The sequence below is a fragment of the Buteo buteo genome, chromosome 12 (assembly GCF_964188355.1).
Source record: "Buteo buteo chromosome 12, bButBut1.hap1.1, whole genome shotgun sequence".
NCBI lineage: Eukaryota > Metazoa > Chordata > Aves > Accipitriformes > Accipitridae > Buteo > Buteo buteo.
In genome coordinates this window covers 2150722-2172108 of record NC_134182.1, presented here as the reverse complement: position 1 = coordinate 2172108, position 21387 = coordinate 2150722, and positions in this window count along the sequence as shown.

The following is a 21387-nucleotide window of genomic DNA, read 5'->3' as shown; positions in this document are numbered from 1 at the left end:
TTGTTTGATTTTTTTTTTTTTTTTTTTTTAATTAATCTATTCCAAGCAAGAGCTGGCTATGCTAAAAGCTGACCTGCCAGCCTCATATGCTCAATGCTACAGCTGGCAAGATGTCATACCCTAGACGGGGTGATCCGGACTAGGTCTGGACACAGCCTAGCCAAGGGCATACTGAGCTCTAAGCATGTACATTGTCCTTTTGACTTCACAGGGACTGATCCCAGGCCAAAAGCCAAGCACTTGCTTACGTAGGATAAGGAGTTACTGCTCAGTACCTTGCAGGATCAGCCCCCAATGGGTACACTAGTCCTCCGGGCCAGTTTACATCATCTTTTAGGTAGAGGAATAAAATTGATGGCACCCTAATGACATATTCTCCCACATCCTTCAAAGCATGAAACTTCAGCAATCACATGCCCACAAATGCTCAGTCTCTTAGGGGAGAATCTTCTGAAACTACCAAAATCTGTATGTCTTCAAACCACATATTTGATCAGTGTGCCACCTGAATGTAGGAGATAAACCAACTCGCATCCAGAATCAAGGGACAAGAGTCACAGTATTAAGATTTCTCTGTGTAACAGATCTTAGCTACCAGATCAAGGCAGCAACGGTTTTAAACACTTTCAGCAAAGAGATTTACACACAGAAAAAAGCCAAAGATCCTTTTACCCCGTTTTGCTTTTTTAGTCTACCCCTGCAATGCAGAAAAGGAAAATGCTGCATGATGTTTAACTGGTTCTTAAAAAAAAAAAGGGTCTTTCCATAGTTCCTGCTACAGCAAAGGTGGGTCACACTTTGCACCTCAGTTGGGCAGTGCCCTTGTAAGATAATACAGAAATATTTCAATAAATCACAATATCAGAACACTATAGTGGCACCACTGCAATCTGATTTACTTCTGGAAAAGGGTTAATCACATAGATACATTTGTGATGAAGAGATGCATAGGTGAGAGCTGGCACATATTAGCCCCAAACTCAAAAAGAATTCATGTTATTATAGATTTTTAAATTACCACCAAAAACCTACAAGAGAAGAAACGTGTGTTTCTCCCGCTTCATTCCTAACAGCTGAGGTGCTAGAAGAGCATTTCAGAGAAAAACTGCACATAATAAACATACACATCCTCCCCCTGAAGCCATCATTGCTGGTTTATCTTCCCCAGTCCCTAAAATGGTACAGCAGTTCCAGAACCAGACAGTAGCACAAGCATGCAAGTAACAAAAGACAAATGACCATAACACTAAATCATCCACCTAGATGCTTTTAAAGCTTTTGATTCTCCCAGACCTATTGTTCAAGGAAGTTCTATAGTTAGCAAGAAATCCAGTAATGTTTCCCAAGGTCCCCTCTGAGCGATCCCAAATTGGAATTTTAATTTCAGTTTTTAATAGAACTAACTGCACATAGCAGCATACTTCATAATATGAAACAGAAAGCCCTGGATATACTGCCTTTATCAAAAGGGTTGGGGTGGTTTGTTGGGGGTTTTTTTCCAAATCCAGAATAAATAAAACCAAGTAAACATAGCACAGCTTTAACCTCCTACTTCAAACATGCAGAATCTTATTTGGTAATGGCTTAAATGAAGATACAGGAGGAAAGATGTAATGGCAAAAAACGCAAACACTGCAAAGGAGGAAAAAACCACATGTATTTAAATTTCTGGTTTTCCCTGTTTGTTGTAAAACAGTTCTTGTACAATCAACTGTGCTTACCACCTAATCTACAAAAGACACATATACACGGGCTTTTTTATGTTCATTTGAAGACACAATTGGGATGCTAATTTAAAAACAAAGAGCATTTTCTTCACCAGCAGAACAGAGCTCCCAGACAGTCATTACAGATGCCCCTGTGGCTACAGTTCTGCTGCAGGAACATCTACTGCCCAGTCTGGCACCTGGATTCTTCATAGCTTGAAGGACCAGAGAAGGAGGCAGGTAGAAGCTTTACACAGCCACCAGCTGGCCCTGGACTGCAGTCAGCATCATCTCCAAGGCTGTCCTGACAGCTAGACAGCCCTTGCTGCTGAGATGGGACATTTTGTGGCTAATGACTTGGGGCAGCTGAACAACATGGTTCCAGGACATTTGGAGCTAGCTCATGCCATCTGTGAGAGATCGCTTCACCAACACACTAAGTACAACCTGCAAGCTCCCTCATCAGGTTACTCTTCCAGCCTTGCTTCAAGACAGCACCATCACCTGCAGTCCCCATAAATTTTATTTCCTCTGTTGCTTCCTCCCTGTCCTTAAGCATAGAGCTGCTATTTGGAAAAATAACCAACTTGTGAAACACCTGGATAATATCCAAGTATTGTTATCTGTGACTTCTCTAGTGACCTGAGCTACTTCTTGAGAAAAAAAAAAAATGCTCTCCCAGGTCCTTGTGGGATTTGGCTGTTGTAGCCTGAAAACACCAGGGTTGTTTTTTTTTATTTTGTTGTTGTATTTTTGAAGCATGCTCCACTGCTTAGCAGCCTCCATAGTCATCTACACCCAAGTACAGCGAGACAAGCATTAAAGGCACTGACAGGTAGGAGCGACTAGGGAAGGGCTAAGCAATGGAAAAATCCAGGCTATTGCTCTGCAGCTTCTGCTTTTCCCTTTCTAAATCAGAGCACAGTGCAAGACTGGGGTTATACTATCCACCTGCCAAATTACCCCTTCAGGCTTTCAAACAGGTACAGGAAAAGACTTCCTATAGGTGTGTTTTGGTGACTTGAACATGAGGCTGTTGTCCAGCCTGCCAAAGCACAGGAAAATCCATTTTTCTTGATATGAAAGCTCCTTAATATGACAGTGACATTATCTGGCTCCCATTAACCTTTAGAAAAACGACATCCTCATTTCTATATTCTTTGTATTCCAACATAAGCCCTTCTTTTCCCCCCCTTTCTCATTTAAACATGCACTGATGGATTTAGCTGGTGGACTGACTTATTCGGTGGGCAACCTATACAACTGAGACTTTGCCCACAAAATACAGTTACAGTACGTCCAATCTCTTCCTCTCTACTGTAACTGCAAACCACTTGGAAACGCATGCCAGGCTGCAATACATTAATGAAGTAGAGTTTTACATTAGTGGAAACTAAGAGGAAGAGAGGACGGGGCAACAATTTTGAAGGTCGGTACTTTCCACCTTCCGAACTGTGGGATAGTACTAACATACCCAAAACCTGCAAAATACGCTACTGCTGGAGAAGAGGAAAAAAAACCTGCAGTATGGTGTAATTAGAAAAGAAAAATGCTCCTCAGAAGAAATGCCCAACTGGCACCAGGGGAACCGTGGGTGTAAAACTCATAAGTGTTTGAACACCATCTGCAAAGATATTAAAAATGCAATTCCAGGCACAAAAAGCAGCATAACAAATTCAAGAACCTGCCGAGCACAAGGGTTCTGAAATCCTAGCTCCAAGAGGCCAGGAAGAAAAGAGTTGACAAGATGAGAAACGTGTTTCTTGCTACATATGGCTGGTCACCACTGTGAATGTATACAGTTCTAAAAAAAACAAGCTAGTATGAGCAAGAAAGCATATTCTTTCTTTTGAGAATCAGTCGAATAGCTGGTTTTGAAGTACTTGTACTTACTGGCAGAAGTTATTTATTGCATACTTTTTTTCAGTATAGAATAGAGTCATTATACAGTAAATATCCTAGTCCAGAAACACATCCAAGCATTTATTCAAGGCTGCTCCTGGCCTTCCTCCCATAAAGTTATTTTCCTCAGAGGCAACTCTGCTCTGCACTTCAGACAAACGGTCAGGGTAGTGCACCACCAGCATTGCTGATTTATACATCTTTAAAATTCAGTCCAAGACAGCAAGCACTGGGCTCCAGGAAGCAAACATGGCCTTGATGCAGCTTTCTCTTCCTATTATTTGGGATTTAGAAAGATTCCGGTTAAAATTATCCTGCGAGTGCTAAAGTCAGAGGATAAAACGTAAAACAGGCAGTTTCAGAAACAGTTACACCTGAAAGACAGATAAACAACAGGCTGTCTGTCCTGCACTGAGGCTGCTCTGAGCTGAAGGTTAGCTACAAAGCTGTTTCAGAAGCAAGCATGGCTAAGCAAACAAAATAAAAGATAATAAAACCCCAAAGAATAGATAGTTCCAAAACAGCAGCAAAGTGCCCCTGGGTCAAGGGACGAGAAAAAGCGAAAGAGAAAAAGCGAAAGAGAAAAAGCGAAAGAGAAAAAGCGAAAGAGAAAAAGCGAAAGAGAAAAAGCGAAAGAGAAAAGGAAAAAAAACCAAGCATGGTCCAAGTCCCCTACCTTGTTCCATGGGGCTAGCCTCATGCACAGACAGCCTGTGACCGAGAAGGAGGTAATGGCCCCAAAATAAATCCTCCCTGGTCACACCTAGGCTAGGACACATCACACCCTCTACAGCCCCAGCTGGCCAGTAGCCATACGAGATGGACTCCCTCAGGGTGAGCAAGAAGCCCCCAAATTGCTCCACTTGCAGGGCCTGAACACCAGAGGCACCCCAGGGACTCACACAAAACACAGCTTCTGCTTTTCCATCAAACCCAGGCAGTGTCATCACATACAGTGAGTTCCCACTGTGGCTAAATCCCATGCAGAACAAACCAAAACTGAATATACTGGGAGATGTAGTGCAAAAAAAAAAACGTACCTCAAAATAATTCATTCTGTTGGAACAATTTTCAGGTTGGTAATTACATGTTATCTGCATCTCTATCAAGATACTTGGCTTAAGCATTATTTGGACCTCTAGAAGTATTGCATACCTCCTAACAAGCTAAAACACTATGTGCTACAGCTGTGAAAATGTTACGGTCGCATTTTAAAACTAGGACACTTGTAACAAAAAGGAAGAATCTCGGATGGTCTATTAAGTATGCCACATTTAGAAGTGGTCCATAAAGACTGTAGTAACTGGATTTAATGGATAATTATTTTTGTCCCCTCTCTGAATACACAAGCACCAATACTGGCAAAAGCAAGCATGACCCTGTACAATGTATAGGACACAGCTGCATTTGTTAACAGGCCAGAATAATTTTGTTCCATGCCTCTCATATGAAGATGTCTGCAGAGCAGAGGTTATTCTTCATTCTGTTTCCATCCCAAATCTCTGGTTTGGGCGTGGAGGGGAAGAAAGCCTTCTTTAACAGAAATGGCTAAGAAAAATAAACCTCAATCCTTATACTCGTATTTGAGAAAGTATTTCAGCCAAGAACAAACTGTGGGGTTTTTGTGAACTCCTGGACTCTCACTAAGGCTTTTAATTAATCAATCACTAATTCATGAAACCTGAATAATTGATTCAGCACATGGCAGCAGCCCCCTGAGAGGGAAGAGAGAAAGCAATGAGATCAGCTCATCTGCTCATACTCCCCATGCCTGATGAACCTATTCTCCATCACCCCGTGGGTGGTATCCTGAGTAATACCTCTGTGCTCCTTGAAAAAGAAGTGGGTACCAGGCTTCGTACCGAGATAGGCTCAGCATTAAATTAGAGCACAGGGATTTGGTGCTAAACTCTCTCATCACTTGGCTGGCTTAGCTGACCTCAGAGCCTCAGCTCTCTGGGCTCAGAGATAAATGGCTTTAAATGTTTCATCCAAATTCCTACAGCCTTCCCTTCCAGGCATACCAGGGCACCTTTCACTGGGGTCACCTCTCTTTTCAGCTACCTTAGCAAGAAACTGGATAGTCCAGCCAGCCAGGTACTGCCTGCAGCAAATGACCAACATTATCATGTCAGAGCATCTTCTCTCTACTGCTTTCATCAGCAAATGAATGGATTTTTTACTCTAAAAATGTAAAGAAGTAGGTATATAGCAAGACTAACTTCCTTTCTGCCAAAAAGTCACCCCACTGTCTCCCGTGGTCCTCAGGCTGTAACAGTGGGTGGATGGATGGAAAATCAGGGCCCTTTGCAAAGCACATCCTGCATCTCTTGCACTAATGTTCACCACCACCTTCTTGTCTTAAGGCAGAGAGCTGGTGAGACACGCTGCAAAGAGATGAGGTTTCACCTTGCTTCGTGCTTTTCAAGAACAGTGTTGCTCCATGGTCTAGTCCACAACACTTGCAAGCACCAAGTTATTCTTTAAAAGAAAATGAAACCCCAGAACAACTGTAGGATTTCACTGTACATTTGGAAATTTGTATTTATAGGGCTTAGAAGTGCTTTTTCCCTCCAGAAGCTCAGTTGCCAGAAGGGAGCTGCAACCCCTAACTTGTAGGTACCACAGAAATCTACTGGAATCCAAAAATCCCACTTTATATGCCAAATCCTGTTTCCAATGGACATGGGAAATTGGTTGCCCTTGTGTAGGATCCCCAAAACTTGGCAAACGAGTTACCTTGGCTGTTCACCAAGACAGACACAGAAGCAGCACGAGGATCAGAGTTAAAGAATTAACTCTGGACCAGAGGGAAGCAACCATCCCTGTGTGGGAGCCACAGCCACGAATCCTTTGCCCCAGGATTTGTTTCGCTTTTGTAGCATACCGAAATAGTTGTAGGAACACTCCTTCCCTCTCCTGAGGGACTGCCTGTGCTCATGTGTGCTCACAGCAGCAAACATGAAGAGAAAAAGCCCATCTCCCCCCCAAAAAACCCTCTAAACTAAATAATGTCTGTAATCAAAGTGTCCCTATAAACAGTGTTGCTTCATTTAATGAAATATTGATGTCCACATATTTGCCTGTGCACAACGCATCTGCAGATGCAAACTGTATCTATTCTCAATTGATTGCACGCTGCTTGCTAGTTGGCTTATTCTATTGGAAACTCAGAATAAAGGTCATTATTTCAATGAGGGCAGATGACCCTGTTGCAGAGTAGAAAGCATCAGAGTGCTGTTGCAGCTACCTGCCTACAGGGCCTTCCTACAATCCCTTCTTCATCTAAATTGGATTTCCCCCCCCCACCGTTTTCTCACTTTTTTATCCACAGACTAAAGCATCATCGATTGAAGATCGAAAGATTGAACTATCCAACTTCTTGCACACTTCAACCAGCACTGCCCTCCACCCAGGAGCCAGTCCTTGCTGTCCTTACGGAGGATGGGAGACACCAGCATCAGTTCCTCCCTCACTGGGAGAAGAAAACTTGACTCTGATGCCTAGGATTGCGGTCCTTACTGGGGAGGGTGGGAGACCTGTGGCCTATTCCCCGTACACTCACCCGTTTGTCAGAGGATATATACTTACGGACATAACCCAAGGCTTTCCTTTCCACAGGGAACACCTGAATGGTTCAGCTACGTAGTAATTCTCTTACTATTTGGAGCAATTGGTGCTTAAGTATCCTGTAGAAGGAGCTCTTCACAGCAAGAGAGGGAGCATGAGAAGCCTATTTCAGAACTCCTTATGGCCAGGTTGACTTAGAAATGGAAAATATGCATTCAGAGTCCTCCAGCAGAAAGAAAATTAAATGCTAGGACTGCCTTCACTGGCTGAAGGCTCTACCTATTGTGTACTGCAATGAAGAAATGAGGGCAGGCAGAAGGAGACCTTCTGGATCATACACATTTAATCACCCAAATGCAGTATCTACTTTGTTATCAGCCACTTCTAAAATAAACAGAGCTTTTCTTGCGCAGAGAAAATAGCCAGAACAATCTCTGGACCAAAATGTCACTGTAGTGATAACGAAGTATTACCAGCCTAGGCAGTGAAACTACCCAGGTGAAATTATCAGATTCCTAGAGGCTACAATAGACAACACTTAGGCACAAGCCTTATTGCCAGATAAATGAGGTGAAAGGGCCATCACTGGGAGTAAAGTAGCTTTTAATGCTAAAAAAAAAAAAATCTGGTAAGCATGTTAACTGTAGACATCAGCAGAGGCCTGATCCTGTCAATTTTGTCCTAATTCAGCTGCTTCAAGGATCAGACCTTGCGGCTATTGTCTCTACCCTGTAAATATGCAAACTGAAAGACTTCCAGACTCGCTAACATATGCAAAAGTAATTGCTTCAGAGACCCTAGATAATGCAAACAAATAACATGCCAATTTAACGTCTGCTTCTCTTGTTTGCGAGCACAAAAAACTGTCTCAGGGTTTTACATCTAACTATCCTAGATACCGAGGAGAAGATTTTTAACAAAGTTTCTTGCCAGGTAAAACTATTCTTCCAGTATTTACAGATCCACAACAGAAGCTCCCTAGACCAGCACACTGACAAAAAACACACATAAAAAAATATACCATAAGCACAGAGACAACACAACTTTCACAGAAGCAGGTTTTAGCATCTCCACCTTTGCCCATTGGGCCTTCTAATTTCTCAGAGTCAGGTTGGGGGGGGGGGGGGGGCATTGTTTTTTTTTTTAAAACACTCTTGATTTTTTTTATACAGTATATTGATTTAATATATCAAGAAATTAATTTCATAAATAAGTGAAGTACATTGTAAATTCTTTACAACTAGAGAACAAAAAGGTATTTTTATCTCCAAAGCTTCTACCGGGTAGGTCCTGCTCTAGGGTCACAGGCTTCTGTGTATGAAGACTGTAAGAACAATGCTTATTGTGTACTGAATTCAAATTGCTTTCAAGTCTGGAATAAAGCTTTGATGCATGCACATGCTTAGTCATCTCCTCTCGAATCACAAGCAGAACATGGTTTTGCCACTGGCTTATTTGTCTACTTCCAAAAATACTATTAACAGGGGGAAATTCATGTTTCTTTATTAAATGACCCCAAAAGTCAACCTGCTTCCTTGCTCTTCTAGTATGGGTAAGTCCATATCACATGCAGAACGTACCTGCTTCTTACAGCCTTAACTGCAGCACATAGATCAGCTCCGCAAAGTCATTATTTGCCAACCTTTAACACATAGCAGGCTCTGATACCACCTTCTTCCTATACAAGGCATGTATAGTGTTTCTATTATTTAAGGTCAACTCATTAGAGGCAATGACTACACCGCTGAATTGTAATTGATAGGTTTTACGCATACATATTACATGCAGCAAGGGACCTCCTGCAAGAGCTTACAACCAATTCCCTCTTTAAGCGTCTCTTACGCTGCACACAGAGCAGCAATCACGAGAAGCCAACACAGGAGGGCATCTGCGACCCACGCAGCTGGTCTGAAGTTTTAACATAACCAGCAGCTGAGCCCAGCTTCAAAGAGGTGCAGAGCCTTCATCTGTACCATCACCCCAATCCATCTCTCCCATCTCCCCCAGCCACTACTCAGCAGGGTTAAACAACCATCTTTTATCCTCACCAAGTCATACTTAGCCAATATCACTCTTGCTTGCTCTCCTTTTCACGGACTCAGACAGAATTGCATGTTTTTCTGGGCATGCTACAGAAGGCTTTTTGTTCCTCTTGTCCCACCTAACTCAGGGACTTGGTGGGCAATCTGGCATCCACCCCACATACTTTCTTTCAGTCACAGGTGACTTGAATTCTCTTACCAATAAACACAAGCCTTGCTGTATGTTATTGCTCACATACTTAATTGCCATGGCCCAAATCAATCAATTAGTGAAAACCCAAAGGTTCAAACATAGGCAATGCAGGGAAGCTCTGAAAATGCAAAGTTCACATCAGATGAGCTCATCTCAAGGAGCTGTTACACATGCTTAAGCTTTGTCCATGTGCTTCCTGTGGGGTTATCGGAATCTGTTTCCATCACACTCCCTGTGAATCACACTTTTTCTTCCTTGGAGTACATACTGAGAAACTGAATATACTTCCATATATAAACATCTTATTTCATGCACCTCAACTCACATATTTCTTAAAAAAAAAAAGGAAAAACCAAACAAGCAACCAAGAGATACTAGGATTACCTTTGAGACCCACTGAAAGGAGCTAAAAAAATCAGGCTACAGGCAGTGCAAGCACAAAGGCTGAGCAGGAGGAGATGTCTGCCCCCAATGGCATACACACTTTCTGTGGCCAAAACCCAGCAGTACTGGACTAGGAAGCCAGACACAAGGGTTGGAAAAGTGAATCTACATCCTTTTCCTAACCTTTCACAATATTATTGCCCAGAAACTGTCCTAATAGTTCAGTAGGGTGAAAAGACATTTGTAGGGTAAAAAAAATAAAAGCACAGTCTGATATGTTGGTGTGATGAGGAACTTCAATCCAGAAGGACAGAGAGGACGACTGAGAATTCAGGTGCCACCATGCAGAAATACCACCAGTTCTTTCCATGGGATTTGGAAGAAAACTATTGCAAGCACCCAAGTCAAATAAAGGAGCCAGGGAAAGTTTCCAAGGGAGTGGGAGGGAAGAGAGAACAAGAAGCTCTTCCAGAGCTAAAAATCCTAAAAATCTAAAAATCCTAAAATCAGTTTGGATGTGAAGAGTTTTGATCACATTCCTTAACCGGAAAAATAGGTTCAGGCTTCAATGCATCTCTAGTTTAAAATATAGTCATAAATGTCACTTGAGCATTTAAAGAGGGCTGGAAATTAAAAAAAAAACTTAAAAGCAGATGTGGATTTTTTACAAACATCTCACATACAATGTAGCAGAGCAAAGATTTTATTTTACAGTACCTTGGTCTGGAGGCAACAGGCAATTCATTTATTGGGTGCCACAGGCATGCGGCACATCTGGTGCTAAAAATAGACATAGAAACAAAGGCAGGTTGTTGCAAACCAGCCCCTAAAGACAAATAAGGGCAGCATCTCCCTAGAGATGCATTGGGAAAAGATGAAGAGAAAAAAAAGTGTCAAACCCAAGAGATATGAATCCAGCATGCTGGACGCCGCAAATAATGCCACAGTAGTCTGGAGGCAGCGCTGTGCTTGAGGTCCTGGGATTTCTGAGGAGTGAGAGCAATCCTGTCCTGGCTTTGTGGCAGGGCATGCGAGGAAGGAGTATAAAATCCCACGTGCTACACTAAGGAACTTGGTCCCTTCCCTTATTCAGCTGCCGTGACATTAGGAGTTACTTCATGTCTGCGAGGACAGTTTGGTGCAACCAGTGGACTGGCCTTCGTGTGAAATTCAGGTATAAACAGAATACAAAGACTGGTCACATCCTCCACATCTTTTCCAGCTCCCTCCAAGGCTAAACTACCGAGGGGTTCATCCAAGATCCTCAGTCCAAGACCCAACCTTGGGCTACTCTTTCAAGAAAAGACGCATTTGTGTGGCTGCATCATCCTCACAGTACTTCCCTCAGCTCAAAACGCCTGGCAGCTTTCTCCTTACATTTCACTGACCCTACAGCACTCGATGTAGTCTCTTCCCTAACTTTGGTGGTCCCAGTAACTCTCCTGGGCTGTTCTGTCACTCACATTTGGCCATAGTTGTCCTTTCCTTCCTTTCAGGTGGGAACACAGTTCTCTCTGCCTACCCCACATTACCCCATTTCACTTGCAAGTGTTTTTTTATACACATTACAGGGAGGGGGGTGAGTTGTGGCAGAATTGTTCACAAACACCTTCTACGGTGAAGCTCATGGTCACGTACCCCAGCATTGAGTGGGGTACGTAGACAGAAGGGCTGGGAGCTGCAGCTGGGGACTGCGGGAAGGTGGATGCTCCAGGCTGGCAAGAAGAAGACGTGAAAGAAAGGTGCAAGCCAAAGGAGAGAGCAGCTACTCCCAGGGAGATGGGGGAGCACTGATGGATACAAGCTCCTGGGGAAGACCACAAGGACAATCTTGCCACGGAGACAGAAGCTGACTGAGCAAACAAGCCAAGGGCAACCTCAGATGGAGGTCCATGCCAGGTGACACAGGGAAATGCAGACCACCCCACTCCCTGGAGGACAGCGGGAGACAGGATGCAGAGGATGGACAGCTTATGATGTTATGAGGGTCTGACGACTTGGACACACTCCTTTCCAAAGTCTGCAGCTGAATTTAGGACCACCAAGCCTCTACTTTCTTTTGCTGGGAATAAATTGATAAGAAACCTACCGGCAGGAAGGGAGTACATTTTATCTTCCTCTAGTTGGAGTCAAATATAGTGATTTAATATCCTGTTACCATTATTTGTTATTCAAACAGCTCTGTGGTAACAATAAGACCACACGGGCAAGAACCTCCTGACCCAACACAGTTTTTCTATTATTTTGGTTTGGGGATTTTCTCTCTTATTTTAATTTTTGAAACTCTCTCCAGATCAAAAGTCTTCACTTAAATGAGCATCTAAGCTGAAGTCCATCATTAAAAGATGATGAAGCCCCTTAGGTGCATATGCATGACGCCACAGCTCTTATTACATCAACATCTCTTTTTCAACAAGGTTCCTGCATAACTGCAGAGTGGCTCTGTTATCTCGTGCTAACTAAACTCAGGAATCAGTTAATGGGTGAGGGAGGAGATTCATCTGACCCCTGTCTAGACACCCACATGGCAGAGAAACAGTTCAACACTTGCTAGGTGCTACACTTTCAGCACAATTTCTAACTTACAAGACTCTCAACTTCTAAAGCTCAGCACCCTAACCTAGAAAGTAGTGACAGCCCCTCAGTCTCCTGGATGCAAAACAGGACTGTGCTGTTTCACAGGGTTTCACTGAAGGTGCATGCAATAATGTTCGTGCAACTCCTTCTCCAGCATCTTAGGGGACCAGGAAAACTTATTTTTGCCAGGGCACAGACATGCAAAACAGAAAGGCCTTGAATGAGGAAAACAAAAAGGAATATTAAGTAATTACTCCTTCTTTGAACAGGACAAACATTTGCATTAGACCAGGGCTAGTAAGAAAACATTTCATGACACACATGAGGACTGTGAAGACAAGCTTCCCCCTTTGGCTTTGCAATCCTAATACCCTTGGCTTCCCTTCCTGCCAAAGAACAACTACCCCATCCCATAACAGCAGCCAAAGGGGTATTTGTGACATGCCTTTCTAAGAAACAGGATTAAATGGAAAAATCCAACTGGGAAGCTTATTAAGTTATTCATCCCTCAAAGGTGTTTTCATCTTGGACCCTCGTAGTCTAATTCTGTAGTGGAGATGTGTTTGTTTTCTAAGCAAAGAAATTTACTTCCTGCCAGTTGGAAAAAATTGACACAAAATAGAAATTTAACACCGCTCTTCAGAAAGAAGCTGAAAAGGTGTTCCCTGACTGCGTGCTCATTTATAGTACATGTCTACTGATCTGCAGGGAAGCTTTCAGTTCTTTCTACTGTCATAACCCCATCATGTGCCCATATGAACAGATTACATGATATTTTCATTTGAGGTAATTTCTCCCATTTGTGCAAGATATTAGGGTAATGTTATTCAGCATACACCTAATGGCAAATAAAGTTTTGATCTCCGGCCTTCCCTATGGTTTCACTTACGCTGTAGAAGGCAATAACAGTACAGATGCAAGGCAGTAAGTGATTTCTTGCAATAGTATGGGATATTTGACAACTGAACACCTTATATGCCTTATTCATTCCAGCCACTGAGCTGTGCCAGGAGGAAGATTCAGCTAGTCATGGAAAAGCAGTGACAGTAAGGTACCAGGCCATTAGAACACAGAATTTCCACTTGGGCAGTAGAGTCATTAATAGCAAAAAAACACATTCTTAGAAGGACCACACCAAACCCTACAGGAAGAAGGCACTGGGAAGGTCCAGGCACAAGCATCCAGATCTAGAAAATAAAAATTATCTGGATGATGCAATGCAACAACTTTTTGCACCTACGACTGACACCCACCTGGATTAGCAACGCCAGGCAATTCAGTGAATTATCCTGGATCACCTCTTTGTAGGAAAGGTTTCAGTTCTAACACTAGCCTATTATAAAACACCAACATCAAAAAAACCCCCCACATTTAAGATGCCATTTGATGCCTGTTTCTCCTTTCATAGTATCCCTTTGGTTTTTGTTTTGGTTTTTTTTTTTGTTTTGGGGGGTGGGGTTTTTTGTTTGTTTGTTTAAAAACCAGCCCCTACTGCCATTTTCCTGTCTAATTAAATTAGACTGTGAAGAAGGACAGACATTTCCAGCACATCTCATTAGACCACAATCTGAGTCTAAGGGACCCCACAACCTCGTAGCCCTCCACCACGTACCACAACTGCCACCATAGCCAAAACTGGCTGCTGTTAGCCCTCCCATAAGGGAAAATATAGCAAGCATCACAAAACAAGGTATTTATCCCATTTCAGTGTTACACAGCGCAATGTAAAGCAGGAGAGACAGTGCATAGGCTGCGGTTCCTGCGGTCATTATGACAAGTCATCCAAATAAGTTCTGCAGGAATAGGAGCTGTGTTCAGCCTGAATTGCCAAAACTCAGCCTTTCTTGGGGTCAACCTCAAGCCTCAGGCCCATAATTTCAGAGAATGGGTGTGCTGCACTTCAGGACTGGCATCTTGGCTATTCTGAACTTAAAAAAACCAAACCACCCCACATTTATAGAAGTCTACAATATGCAGAAAGTAAAAGTCCAGGGACTGGTTTTGGCAAATACAGTGGCATTGCATCAAAAAGAAGCGACTGCGATGCTAATATGGATGGTACATCTCACAGGGAAGTGTTCTGCCACGTGTCTAATAGATGTAGCATTTTGTATTTGTCTGACATGAAACACCCATCCAGCATGCAGAAAAACAAAGCCCGTAAAAAAATACATGTAATGCTTCTCTTTTCTCTAGGTACCAACACTACACTGAACAGTCATATAACTCTTCTTGGGCAGGGTAAAAACAATAAGCTTTTCTCTAAACAGCAATACATGCCCAAGAAGCTGGTCCCACTTTAAAAAAGACTGATAGGAAACAGGATGTTTTAGGTGACCCAAAAGTAGTTCAAGAGACATAAGAAATGAAAAAGCCTATTCAAATTATTAAATCGCCAGACTACAAAGCAAGCGTTTGCCCTTTCTCAACCCCTTGTTAGCCAAACATTACCCAGGAGATTAACCAGCCAGAAAGGGAGTTTGAGACACTAGTTTTCAATAAGACGCTGTCATAAAGATGGACTGAATCAGTACAGGTGCATTTCATGAAAATTAAGAAAGCTCCCAGATGATAGTGCTCCTCCCTGCAGAGCTCAGCTGACTTGGGCAAATATATCAAGTGCAAATACAGCTCTGAGCAGCACTCTGGATGCTGCCAGCTTCAGTTAGCCAAGAGTCTGTAGGCAGAAAAAGAGTATCATAAAAATATGTTTGTCTGAAACAGAAGATGGTGGTTGACACACCCAACATATCAATGAAGGCAGCTAAAAAAAAAAAATTCATATAAAACCATATTGGTGACTGGATAGTTAAAAGCATTCTTATTTGCAAACTTTTTGCCCCTGGCCTGTTTGATGGCAGAGGAAGAAAGGACATCACATTGGCACTCATAACATCTACATGCGGAACAGGGAGCCCTCTAAAGCCAGCGCGTGGGAAAGCCTGAATATCAACCCCTCCAGGGATTAATGCCTGTACATTCCCGCACACACAAACAAGGCCAGATTAATTTCAGGCTAAGGTCTCCATCCACAATCGGAGATCCCAGACTGGGCTGCGCTGGTGTTTCTCATGGAACAGCTGCTGGACAACTGCAAATTAGCATGGCTTGTTAAAGAAAACAGGGATTTTTCATAACACACAGCAACAGCTGTCTGAGCTGTGTGCTGAGACTTAGTATTGCAAAGCTCATTTTCCCCTCTGTTAAGATACTAAGCATGCTGCTATTTCAAGCAAGTATCCCAGAGATAATGCACACTGGAACAGAAAGAATCATTTCTTTCATGTTTGTTATGCATTACTAATAGAATGAAGATCTATTTGTTGTTCAGCTGAGGAAACCCACCGATTTCTTTTTCGCTGGGGACTCACTGAAATATTTCCAGAAATCCAATCCGTGATGGAAAGGGCTTCCTGAAGGGTATGATTTCTAAAAGCAGCAAAGAGCAAAAGGAAGCCAAGATGCTGGGTGAACCCCAGCACAGCAGAGAACCCAGGCAAAGATGCTCTGGGGTGGGGAGGCATCAGTCGGTAATTCTGGCTACGGACTACATAAGAGCACTCAGGTGCTGCTGTAATATCTGGTGATGATCGACTACACCCTCCCCTGCCACGGCTCACTCCGAGCAAACAACCGGCCCGGCTGGTTTTTGGTTTTCCGACGTGCCAAGAGCTCCCCCAAGCTGCCGCGGGCAGCGAAACCCACCGCAGCCTTTGCAACAACATCTGGCTGGTACCGCTGGCAGCACGGGGAGGGGAGGGGGGAGAAACGGCTGTCAGCCCTTGTAATTCCTGTTTGCTACATGTCTACAACCGGCTGATCTGTTTAATTCCTCTTTATCTACATCAGGTTTCTTTAAACCTGCCAGGCATCTGCTACTCCTCCCAGCCTTATCATTTTCTCTTTCTTTCTCCTTCTGCCGTCTTGGGCGTTTGCCATTTCTGGGTTTTTTTCAGCTCCAGTTCCCCGTCACTCTCCCTTTCCCCTTCAGCCCCATCCCTTTCTCCTCACTGTACAACTTGTTTTTAAGAGAAAATAATGAGTTATTCAGACATAAAAATCCATACATCTATTGGATTAAATAAATACTAGGATGTGTTTGACTCTGTGTAAAGAGGATGTATACATATCCTGAACCTTTCTGCCCCTTTATTATGGTATCCTAGGCAACCTGAATTTTCATGCTGGAGATACAACCATCCAAGCTTTTCTTTTTTTAATATAAACATTAACCTTTGCACATCATCTGAGAATTTCAGAAAGCACATAACCTGATTATGCCTAAACTCCATGAATTATTCATTTTGTCTGCAAGTAAGAGAGATCAGATTTAATTACGTTGGAGGGGCATCTTCTATAGAATTAAATGTTGAAATCCTCATTTGCCTACCTAGCAGTTTTAAACACAACCTACATTGGGCAATAAATGTACATACATAGGCACAGCATTAGTTCTGAAGATGCATGAAGGGAAATTAAAAATATACCAATACCCCTATACATATAAACAATAGACCTGTCCACTCAAGTCGCTGATATATTAAATCCAATGCAACATTATCTCCATTATTACAAAGTGAAACCAACAATAAATTAATAATTCTACATTATCTAGAATGTGGCCATGGGTCATATAAAACCTTGTTTATGCACTCTGCTTATAAGATCAACTTCTTAAACAGCTATAGGCCAATGTTAGCCATCAAAAAATGTGTATCAATCACAAAGTAGCAGCCTCTTGTCATATTTCGCATGCCTTAAATCAACCTCAAATGACAGACTTTGTAATCAATATTAGTTGTCTGTGCAAGCACTTTACAGAACACTTTTACCGTGAAACACTGATGAAAAGCATCTTACAAGAGCTATAATAATAATAATAATAATGCTTTTGCCATTTCAAAGGAACTCATTGCCAAAACCTAAGAACACTCTGTTCCCCTGCCCCATCAAAATTATTTATTTTAAGGGCTGACTCACCACTGCATTAATCTAATTTCACACACATGTGTAACCTGGAAGATTTCAGTGTAGCCATTCCCCAGTAAAACAAGAAGCATCTCACAGTTCAGCAATCCCATCCTTTCTCTGTATTGAGGGCTCAGCTTTAATTTTTTTTATTTGGAACTGCTATTATAAAACAAAATAATAGACTGGCAGAGAACGCTTTTGTTTGTAGGGCCTGATGTACAGACTAGTTCCCTTCTGATGGCCAAGTGACCTATAGCCACAATCACAGTGTCTCACTCCCACAGCCAGCAACACAGGCACCAGCAGGTGAAGAAGTTGCACTGCCTCAGTTTCTCTACCTAAAAAAAAAACAAACCTGATGATATTGAACTTTCTCATATAGTATTTCAGGATCTACTGACAAAAGGCCTGTTTAATAGGCTGCTATTCTTAACTGCTCACAGAGTGGATTTCCAAAGCCAAAAAGAGAGATTGCTTTTTACTCCTATTTTCCAGTGGTGTGGTTTTTGCTTTGGGGAGGGTGTTTTGTTTTGTTTTTTAATGGAATTAAGCGTAACTTGTGTATATGAAGCCCTCCCTAGATGTTTGGCTTTTCAGAGGGATATAGAAGGGATTTGGAGAGCAAGCTAAGCACCTCATTCTTCCAAACATTGCAGCTTTAAAGCCTGCAGCTCTCTTACTCCGACCATACAACTGCACTTACAAAAATTCATTTGAATTAGAAACAAAAGTAACATTTAGCAACAAATAAAGGATATGTCTTCCCAGACTCCTGCATAAAACAGGCAATTCAGTGTTTGTGTGTGGCACACACACTCACATGTCACTAGGTATACGACACAGGCAGCAGCTCTTGATGGTTTTGAACTGAATCAATGTTTAAAAAAAAAACACAACAGAAATTTAAAAACCCTAGGCTGCCCAAAACTTAATTAAACATTTAGTATTTCATTACCATCCCCCGATCACTACTGGGGGAAACAAGCAAGTGACAGGAATTGATATTAGATACGGGTCAATACTGCAAAAATCAGATCTGGACTTGGAATCCCCTGGAGACTGCAGGAGTGGGACTCCATATTTAATAACAATATACAGCAAAGGCTCTTCTCTTATTTATATGCCTAGGACAGCAGGAAACATTATTTGCAAACCCAGTAGCCTAAATCTAACCCCCTAGTTTTTGAACCAGAGGTCTAACTTCAGGGCAAGATGAATACCATAGATACCAATTTATTTTATCAGCTTTCACTTAGACTTCCTTGACAAATCTCAGTTGTGAATCACCAGTAAAGCAAAAATGAGCAAGAAACCCTATATTTACCTCAGTCACTTTCTCTGCCATTTGGCAAGGAGGAGGCCACAGCGGCTTAAGGTATTTTGCTCCAAATGTGGCACGTTTTCGCTACAGAAGCCTGAAGAGGTGCCTACGCTTGGGATGAAGCTCGGTTTATGCTACAGCTGGTATCTTACAAAGGACAGAGACAAACTGTTCAGCCTTCCCTGCCCAAGGCTTCACACAGGGAGCAGTCATTCACAGGAGTAACCCCATTAGCTTCAGTTACTACTCAGCAGTTGGAATATCAGCATCCCGCTAAAGCATCTCCGTTTTCTGCCGCTGAGCACGCACACGTGCTCTCGGAGCCAGCAGCTCTGAAAAATGTGTAATTCTGCCTTCAGGAGGCCAGCAACAGGCCTCTGAACGTGACTGTTATAGCTGGTGCAAACACACACAAATAAGTTGTTGCAGGTTTATCCCAGGGTACAATGTATAGTTTAAAGAGGTATGGTTGTAAAACCAGAAGTCACCCTGAAAATTGCTTCCCTTCTCCTATCTAGCACCTTTTTATACCACCAAAGCCTCACACGTCATGTAAATTGCAAGTCTACCCTGATGGGTTTTTTTCCTACAAGATGCCTTCTTGCAGTTTGTTTTCCATTGCAAGGCTAATGGCTAACATTGTATTTTAATACTTTAATATACAACATTTTGTTGTTTCGTGAAATATTAATGAATCCTCAATGCATCCTTGCATAACTGCTGTAGGTATCTAGACTGCCTGCTTACTTCAAAACTGCTATGCTGCATAAATTTAGGTTTTCTGTTACTTTTCTAAATGCACCATTTTCTGAAACGAACACCCTGCCTAACATATATAAAAAGACTTTATGGATAATTGTCTTTACATGGCAGCACTCTTACAGGCTGAGCACAAGGGGTCTTTGAGCCCACAGTCCTGCAAAGATTCATAAAAGAATTTAAGGATGCACAAAGTTTAACCTGACTCCTGCAGTACCCAGATAAATATTATGTATTCTCCTTTCATAAATCAGGATATTGCAGTATATAAACATGCTCCTTCAGAAGTCAAAATTCAAACGCACCCATGTAGCTCCAGCACCAATTTTAGCAAAAGCTAAAATCCCAGCAGTACTTATGCTCGTGCCAACATGAAGCCTCAGTGGGACTTTAAGCACATGCTTAAAGCTAAATCCATAGTGGGCCTGGCTGAATTGAGGCAGATGCAAACACAGGGGCCCACGTGCTCTCCCAAGCTGACATCAATCACCTGCAAAGGGCTTGTCTGATCAGGGCCAGCCCACGCAGCAGGGCAGGAGGTTTACTCTGGTTTCTTTCTGGTTTGGGGTTTGCTTTTTTCTTAGCAAAAGCAGCTAAGTTTTTCCCCACATGGAAAGATTTGAACGTCCAAAATTCTCAAGAGCCTTATCTATCTGTTCAAAAAAAACTCTGTTTGCTTGGTACCTCATTTCCACTTCTTTCTTATTCCCATCCCTAAGGCATGTTCTGCTTTTTTTATTGCTAGTAACCCACATGATACTAATTTCATACAATTTTAGGGAGATGGTAAAGAGCATAAAGCCCATTAACCACTCCAGACAAGTTGCCAGCACCTGTACAACAACTAGCACCTCCCCAAATCCTAAAAGCTTAGCAGCAAGAAACTAAAACCAAGGACCTGCTACCATTCTCCAGTAACTCCCCACAGCCCTCCAGCAGCAGAGCTTGCATCATTTGCTTTACAATCAGCCCTCCAAATATTTTGCCGTCCTTCCTCCCTTCTAAGTTTGTAATCAAAAGTGCCATTGAAGCCCTTGTTTTACATAGATTTTGCAGGTAAACTTTGGAGCCCTTCTCCAGCTTGATGGAGCACAGGCTGGAAGTACTCCTGTGTCACCCTCAGCCACAGCTTACCTGCATCCTCACTGCCAAGAGACACCTCATATACAGGGCTGGGGGTTACACATGGACTGCATAGTAACCATTTACGTAGAGGTAAATTTCCACCAGGAGAACAAAAATTGAAAAAGTGTTTGGTTTACTTCCTCTCTTGGGTGGTCTCAGTTTTTTTATCTCCATATGTCCACCTGAAACAAGGTATGTCATGTTTGTCACCTACACAGGGTTGCTTATAGCTGTCTCTTTATCCAGCACAGAACAGAGGATGTTGTACCAGTCTCTAGAAAGTTTTCATGTGAGTTTTCTGTATTGTAAGTTACATCCCTACCCCCTGAGTAGAATAGTTTCATGACTTAATAAGATCACCTACAAAATTTACTACATTTTCTAACCAATTATATAATACATGTGCTGCAGTTCTTCCCTATACAACACTGAGCTGCCAAAACCACACTCATTCTGGAGCAATTACACACACAGAGCCATAATCACAGACGCTGTACAGTCACATTTAAAGTACAATCATTTTCAAGGGGCTTTCCCTCCAAGACGCAGTAATCTTGCGTAAGTGTTACACAGCCAATGTTAACCTTGAACCCAGCAGAGCTTCCAAGCCCACAGACATGTTTACAGACCCCAAATCTGCTCCAAGAAAAGAGGACTCATACTTCAGGAACACTTTTAGCAATGCAACTCCCATCTGCCCACCATTACTCAAAGATAACACAGAGGAGAAGGTCTGTATGGTTTCAGTGCCTAGCAAGGCAACTAAGATTATTCTCCCAGCACCACCTAAATCAAGCTTTAGCATTGACTTCAAATGCAAAAGTTTTCCTCCAGCTC